Below are 7,500 nucleotides of genomic sequence, written 5' to 3' on the forward strand. Positions count from 1 at the left end.
ACACACATATATAAAAATACATACAAAAGTATATATACATATATATATGAATATATATATATGTACACATACATGCATATATATATATATATATATATATATATATATATATATATATATATATATATATATATATACATGTATATATATATATATATATATGTATGTGTACACACATATATATGTAGATGCAGGTATGCATGCAAACATGCATATATACCAACGTACATGCTGATGTACGTACGTCCATACATACTTATATGCATGCATGCATACATACATAGATACATACATACATACGTATATATATTCATTCACGCCTGGCTGTCTGCATGAGAATATGTGCATCTCAATAACACCTTTATCGATGTGTATATTTATGTTTGAAAGTGCGCCAATATCTATCTTACATATAAACATGAGGAAAATATCATTGGATTTATCATTATTTTTATTTACAACTATTGTTGGTAGTCTTCTTCTTCTTCATCTTCATCTTCTTTTTCTCCTCCTTCTTCTCTCCTTCTTTTTCCTCTTCTTCTTTTCCTTCTTTCTTCTTCTTCTTTTTCTTCTTCTTCTTCTTCTTCTTCTTCTTCTTCTTATTCTCCTTCTTTTTCTTCTTTTTCTTGTACGTTTTATTATTATTGTTATTATTATTATTATTATTATTATTATTATTATTGTTGTTGTTGGTGTTATTATTAATATTATTATTATTATTGTTATCATTATTATTATTATTATTACTATTGTTATTATCATTATTACATCAAATTTAAAGTTGATAACGCATTTAATTTTGTTTTTATATTTTGAATGGAAATTATACATATGCATATATATATATATATATATATATATATATATATATATATATATATATATATATATATATGCGTGTGTGTGTATTAGTGTGTGTATATGTATGAATGCATGTATGTATGTATGAATGTATGTAATTTTACATCCACGATATTATTCCATATTTATTGTGTCTCGTAATGAATGAGAGACGATAGGAAAATTAATAATAGGCTATTGAAAATTTCTGGAGAAATCATTTGTTACCGGACTTTTTAATTCATATTTTGTGAAAGGCTTCTACAGTTATCATGATTGTACAATTTTTAACTCTCGCGTTCGCCCTTGGCTTTATGAATAGCTTGAAATTTGAGTGGAACTCCAAAAACTAGGTAGATACCTCAGTAATATATTATTCATTAATGATTCCATATATACGTACAAATAGTTATGCGTGAACGCTCACACAATTCTTTGCTTGCAAATATAGTTTTATATATGCATATATGTGTATGTATACACAAGCATACGCACACATATATGTATGTATCGATCTATGTGTTTATATATACGTGTGTTTATATATATATATATATATATATATATATATATATGAGTGTGTGTGTGTGTGTGTGTGTGTGTGTGTGTGTGTGTGTGTGTCTGTGTGTGTGTGTCTGTGTGTGTCTGTGTCTGTGTCTGTGTCTGTGTGTGTGTATGTGTGTTTATGTGTGTATATATAGATGCAGGCATACGTATACATATATGCACTTGTGCTTGCGGATTGCGTAACATTCCATAATTCATCAGTCCATCAATACAAAATATAACTACAAATTTACTCAATGTAAAGAGTTTTATACGTGACATATGTGAGCTTATATGCATACGAACACACAAACACATAGACACACACACACACACACACACACACACACGCACACACACCCATATATATATATATATATATATATATATATATATATATATATATATATATATATATATATATATATAATTAGATAGATAGATAGATAGATAGATAGATAGATCTATATATATAAATTAAGATGTACTGGTAACCTTGGTGCCAAATCATATTAGAACTCTTTGAAAAGCCTTCGAGCTTATTTGCATAAGATGAATTTTAAAATACGATGCGACATTACGTAGTTTTCCTTACTTAATATGCTCTATTTCCTCCTATCTTATCAGGCATTATTATCCATAGTCTGTGAAATTGAACTGCGAAGAATTTGACCCCATCAAATATATAATGAGTATTGCATTGGTCCCCCGAGAGAAAGATCTTGCTAGCTCCCCCTGAATCTTGCGTTACGGAACTACAAATTACGAATTTTCTGTAATACCACAGCATATATCGTAATGATTCGTAAGCAAACAAATTAGAAGGTTACCGAAACATATGTAACAAGAATTGCATCGACAGTTTTGATGTCTTCTCAATTTATCAAATTGTTTTACTCTCTCGATACATGCAGGCATTGCTGTTACATAATTTTGAGTTGCAGAATACCTACTCACATTTCATATGTTAATATTGCGCTGCTTGCTCCTCTGGATACATGAGTATGAATATTCATCAGTGTTCCTACCCATCAACTATATTCCAGATTATTACTGAGTTCATAACCACGATCCCTGAGGTCAAAATAACACTATATTTCAAGTAGCTATCCTAATAACTACTTGAAATATAGGTTCCTCGCACCTCTCACGTCTGTTTCACTTCTGTGATTTCGCTATAAATCCGTTTGTTCTTTTACTTTAAATATCACTTATATAGAATGCTGCTTCTTGAATAGGCCACCATCAATGTTTATACATGAGGACGGTGGAATTAATGTATGATATAATGTATGAATGCATCAATAAAAATTTACTGAAATACATGTAGTAAATTATAAACGCCAGTTGTTATTATTTTTATATATACTCAACGCCTGGAAAAAATCCTGAGTCAGATGTGCGGTTTATAGGGGATTCGGTGCCCATTTACATACGTGAAGTACACTAACACCACGTGAAACAAAGAACTTTTTATACAGATTGGTTGAAAATTTCATTATTTTTGGGATTCTGATTTCGTGCATGTTGAGTTATAGGGCACGTTGAAAGCCTATATTAATTAGTGATGGTTGGTAGTTCCTGGTAATGAGTGTATCCTTTAGTTCATGAAGTCGTGTGTCCCTGGTGTCTGTATTAGAAATTATAGTACAAATCCTTTTTGCTAGGTTGAAGGAACATATTCATTCTAGTATGTCTGGGACGGCATGAGTTGAACGGTAGGTATTGCTTGGAGTCCGTGTTTTTATTTTGTCTTTGAATTTCTTAATGAGGATGCCGAGGAAAGGAAGCCGCTGGTGTCTATATTCCATTGTTAATTGAATGTCTTTGTCAAGTCGATTTATAAGTGCTTAACATTTTTTAAGTCTCTCTCTATATTTTCATGGCAAAGAATGAAATCATCCAGATACTTCATCCAGTTACTTTCTGCGTAGAGGGAGAATGGGTTGGCGTATTTTTCTAGTACCATACGATAAAGACTGATTTCTATATATCCCATGACTAGGTTATCAAAGGAAGGAGCCATTCTCGTACCTATCGCAATCTCTGATTTTTGGCGATAGAAGTTTCGAAGAACGCGGGGAAAACTGACGTAGGGAAAGTTCTTTATGTTGCCTGACTTGTTTCTCTATTTGTTTCTTTCGGTTTTCGAAAACAGTTCGTTTTCTATGTTTTTTGTTTTTTTATGTTCGCAGTTCTTATTTTGTTCACTTTTTTACGTCCTGTACCCATATATGCATGAATATATACACATGTATGTATGTATATATGCATATATTATTTATATTATGTATATATATATATATATATATATATATATATATATATATATATATATATATATATATATATATATATATATATATATATATATATATATACACACACACATATACATACATATATACAACCATATATATATATATATATATACATATATACATACATATATACTTATATATATATATATATATATATATATATATATATATATATATATATATATATATATATATATATATATATATATATATATATATATATAAGGGCATTAACTATATAGTAATGCCTCACGCTTAGAGGGACTAAAAAGTCAAAAACTACCAAAAAATAAGCAACATATTTACCGAAAGCGAGGGAATGCAACTTTCAAAAATTAATCTCCTAAAAACATTTAACTTAACGGCAAACCACTGGTTTCTCAATTAATACAGCAAAAACTGTCAAGTATGCTGCATCTTTTGTTCATCAGTACACGTATGGTCGAGACATATAAAAAATAAACAAAAATAAACACACCACGATGTGCCCAACAATAGTACGATGACTTCTGTTCATCATTATATATCCGTGAAAGAGGTTAGAATTTATCCGGTTGCATCTCAGTAACACGTGCTTATACAGAATAATATTCAGCACTGAATATATTCTAATTATTTATAATATAATATAGGATAAAATCTTTATAAGAATGTATCAAGTAGTCAGCGTGAAAAAACCCCATGAGGAAAAGAACTCATCGTCTTTTTCCCATAAATATATAATTTGTATAAGGGCATTAACTATATAGTAATGCCTCACGCTGTATATATGTATATATATATATATATATATATATATATATATATATATATTAGGCGTTTGCACATAGATACGAAATTGTCTATGCTTTTGTCAATACAAGGATTCGTTGTTTTCTCTTCGTCTTTTACATTTCCTGGCATAAAAACAAATTGAAAGTTTCTCTAATATATATTATACTGTTCCATATTTTAACAATTTCCATTTTCGCAAACTTTTGAGGATCATATATCTTCGGCGAATATCCGAAAACATGGCTGTAATTATTTATGTATGTATAAATGCATTTACATCTATATTTTGTATGTATATGCATGTATATATAACTATCTGCATGTTTATATGTATGTATGTATGTATGTATGTATGTATGCATGTATGCATGTATATATGCATATCTGTATGTATGTATGTATTTATGTATGTACGTATGTCTCTCTCTCTGACTCTATGTATGTATGCATATATGAATGTGTACATCTTTGTTTGCATGTATGTATGTATGTATGTCTGGTTGTATGTATGTATGCATGCTTGTATGTATGTATTTAAGTCTGTCTCTTTGTCTGTATGTATGTATATATGTATGTATGTATGTATGCGTCTTGTGTGTTTTTATTTAAAGAAGATTCTTTATATTTCTATATCTATCGATCTATCTGTAGATGAATTAATCCAATACCAGCTTACATCCCTTAACCTTTCTCAAACCCCGTACGTGATTACGCTTGTGCACATGCGTCGGAATAATTAGGAAAATTTATAACGAAAATGATCTCAGAGGGCATATCTGTATAAATATAGACTACTCAGTTTATACACACACACACACACACACATATGTATATATACACACATACAGACACAAATACACACACAAACATATATCTATATCTATATCTATATATATATATATATATATATATATATATATATATATATATATATATATATATATATATATATATATATATATATATATATATATATATATATATATATATATATATATATATATATATATATATATATATATATATGTATATATATATATATATATGTACGTATGTATATAAATGTATGTGCGTGTGTGATTCTCTGTGCATTTTCATAAACGCAGCTTCTATTTGCTTAATTTATTTCATTTATCTGTGTACTTCTATATAGGTCTAATGATGAATAGAGGCTAGTTAATAAATATTGACGTTGCTGCATATTCACGTGAAATCATACAAGTGCTGACCGCAGCAAGTCACCGTATTTAGTTAGTTTCATAACAAGCATCAGCAAGAAATATATTTCTATTTGTGATGTTGAACGTATGTCGACATATATTTTAACATTGTCAGTTATATTTAGACACATGCGAATATACACATAAATGCACTTATCTACAAACAAGTACATATATGCAACTCATATCGGTAAAGAGAAGTACACACGTATGCTAAATACGCACGCACTCACATACGCACATATAATCGCTCCGAAGCACGCACACAAATTTCTATTTTGGTTCTCTTGTTTTTAGTATTTCTACAGTACATTCAGTACATTTATATTTCAACATAATGTCAAACTCATATGAAGAATGAATGCTTCATCCATTGCTACATATATACTTACTTTGTTATGTGCTGATCTAATTTTCTTTGAAAAGAATAACAAGAGAGCCTTTATATATTCACATTTTTTAAAATAATTTTCTTCTTTCTTCATATTTAAGCTGCATTTGTATGTAGCTTCAATATACTGAATTGAAATAACTTCGTTCAAATTTTTTTTTATGCAAATTTAAATTCTGTATCATTATTACTACAGCTCATCAATAATTTCTGAAAATCCAACGTTTAGCTCGTCTTCAATTTCGCATTCTCAATCCAACCATCTTCTACGCCAACTTTTCCTGAGAGGATACAAGGTAATATGGTCGTGAGATCCTATCAGAAGTAACCGTCATAATAGTGGATTCCCTAGCGTGAGAAGCTGATACAATGAACATTATCCAACCACCTTGCTTGTGGTCCAACCTTAAGTCCCCTAATCGTTGGCTAGAATTGAAGAATCTGTGTTGCGATTCTTTCCTGCAAAATTCAAATTCCATGCTCATAGTACAAGAGCGTTGAGCTATCAATGGTGAGAAGATGCGGCTCGATCCAGACAGTCCCAGATCTCCGAGTTTAGTCCACTTTGAACGTGAATATAACTTGGGTACAAAATATTTAATACCATAGGCCTGAAAACCAAAATGAAGATAGCAACTTTGGCTTGTTTTACTAGCCCCTCTTTTTCTGAGTTTCAAATGATGAAGGTAAATCATTACCGTGCCAGCGCCTACAATTCCGGCACCCGATTTTGTTCCCTGCATTCCATCATTTGTGAATAAATCCCTGAGATGCTTAAACTTCTCCACTTCTCTCCAATTATAGACATCAATATCATCCACAATTCTGCGACTATGTATGCATTATTGAAAGCCCTATGTATTGGGTCATCCCATCAATAATGCGGGTTTTTATACTTCTTATATTTTTCAAAATTAAGATAAACGAATTTCTTTTTTAAACTAAAATATATTGTCCTACATTTTCTACAATGCACTTCCATCTATCCGGTAGAACTACAAGGCTCCTCTTCCAAAATTCACTTGTCTACGCACGTGTTGATTAATGCTTGAATAACCAAATCAAAGCTTCTCTGCAAGTTCCTCAACAGTTATGATGGGATTTTGTTCCACCAGGTTTTGCAGGAGGTTCTCGTTTTACTCTACAGGAATTCTAGGACGGGGCTCGTCTTCTAGGCTGTAGTTTCCGGTCGGGAATTTCTGGAACCACCGTTGACACTGGCTTACGCTTATTGTCTGATCACCATATACTGCATTAATATTCCTCGCACTTACCGTTCCGTTGTTGCTTTTTTGAACTTATAAAGCAAAATATGCCGAATATGTTCCTTTGTACCTCCATTACAGCTTTGAAAAAATAACTGTCAAAATCGAACTGCACTCTTCAAAATTAGCACCAAGAATAAGTA

This window comes from Octopus bimaculoides, chromosome 6, assembly GCF_046866305.1.
Source record: "Octopus bimaculoides isolate indiv1 chromosome 6, ASM4686630v1, whole genome shotgun sequence".
Classification (NCBI taxonomy): Eukaryota; Metazoa; Mollusca; class Cephalopoda; order Octopoda; family Octopodidae; genus Octopus; species Octopus bimaculoides.